The sequence below is a fragment of the Symphalangus syndactylus genome, chromosome Y (assembly GCF_028878055.3).
Source record: "Symphalangus syndactylus isolate Jambi chromosome Y, NHGRI_mSymSyn1-v2.1_pri, whole genome shotgun sequence".
NCBI classification, from domain to species: domain Eukaryota; kingdom Metazoa; phylum Chordata; class Mammalia; order Primates; family Hylobatidae; genus Symphalangus; species Symphalangus syndactylus.
In genome coordinates, this window is record NC_072448.2 from 19,849,012 (window position 1) to 19,850,823 (window position 1,812).

The window sequence follows — 1,812 nt, forward strand, 5'->3', positions numbered from 1 at the left end:
CTGTAGATACTTTTGCATCCTTAGGGATTTTGCAGTTTTTTCTTGGGGCTCTGCTTGACTTTTTTTTTTTTTTTTTTTGGCTGGCTCAACTCTGCTATCTCCTAGATTCATCAGACCATCCCATGGTTCCCACAGAAAAGACACGTGACAGTCCACCACCGATGAAACTCCTTGTAGTTCTCCTTCTCCACCCAGCCACAGGGACTTTTCGCTAAGCAATGTTGACATTCATTGCGATACCAGCCAGAGCTCACAATCAGGCATGTTGCCCTGAGCCATGCTCGTTCTCATTCATGAGGCAGGCTCACGTGCCTGTATATGGGAGCTGTCAGCCTAACTATACAGAGAAAAATAGTACAGTCAGAGACAGCCTGGTTTCAGGAAAAAGGCTGCCTGCAAAAACCCACTGCAAGACCCTAAGAGTCTCAACCTCCAAGCACCTTCATGCCGTCTCCATGGTCAGGTCCCCCTGGAGGTGGATGCGCTTCGAGACCGTGAGGTGTTCCCTGGAAACTGCATTTCTCACTCTTTTCCCAGAAGGGGCTGTGCTCCAGAATCAGGTCCCATGAAGATTGGAATATAGTCTGGTGTATTTTTGAGGGTTCTTTGGGTGATAGAATCATACCCGAAACCCCAGAGGCGGATGTCAGCGAAAGATGGCCAGGCTCTTGACTTCACTGCCTCCCTTCATCCTAGGCCTTGCAGGAGCTCTCTAGGGAAGGTAGGGACCACAACAAAGGCAAGTCGAAGGTGCAGCAGTGTTCTCACATCTTGCACTGACCTCTCACGAGTGTAAATGAGGTTGAGACAGTGTCTCACAGGCCATCTGTGGTGACAGCAAGCCTGAAAACTATGTCCAGTAGTTCCGTTGAGGGGCACTGTGGATTCCTGATGAAAGCAAGGAAAAATCCAAGGCTCAGCTGAGAGAATCAGCTGCCTTGTGGTGGAGTCAAAGCAATGTTCAATGATTCCTGTCAGAGGACCCAGTAGTCTCCTGCCAACTGCAAACAACCTCAAACCCCACAGTGAGACAGGGACCTGAAACATGGAGTGCAGCCAGCCTACCCAAAGCCCCTTTTGCCCTTTGAAACCCCTGGCTGCAAAACAATCTGTGGCAAGAGGCAGTCCCATCCAGCAACAGCCCAGTGAAAGAGCCCCTCCACAATGAGAAGGCCTTGCAGAGGCCCCATCCCATTCAGCATCAATCCATACCATTTCCATTTGTCTCTGGGTAGGAAACCTCTGAAATCGAGAGTTTACCAGGATAGCCCAGACTTACACTCCAAACGATCCTTCAACGTTGGAGTACTCCCACCTGAACACCGAGCCATGGTGTGGACTGCTTGCGCAATTAACTGAATGTGGATATGGAGTCGGAAGCACCTCCTATGTCAACTGCCTTCATTTTTTTTTCTTTTGTGGGTGCTGTTCCATGATACCATCCACCCCAGCCAGATTTTATCCTCACCCCTATCTGATCTTATTGCTGCTGACACTCTATGTGCCAGGATGGAGTCCCTAGATGATGGAGCAGTGCCCCCTCACAACTTGAAGCACCTGCTCAGCTGGGAACAGAATTCTAGGTAAATTCAAGGGGCTCTGCAGACAGGACTGGCTAGTGACCCTCTCGGTCTTGGCCACAGGAAAAGGAAACACGGCGGGAGACGTCTACTCTTGTGTGAAGAGGAGTGGCTTTTATTGCAGGGGTAGGTGATTTGGACCCTGAGGGTTCCCAGCCAGCCTCCCAATTCACTGAGGATTCTTTAACCACAAAAACATAAGAACACAGAGCCACACAGCCCAGGTAGAGCC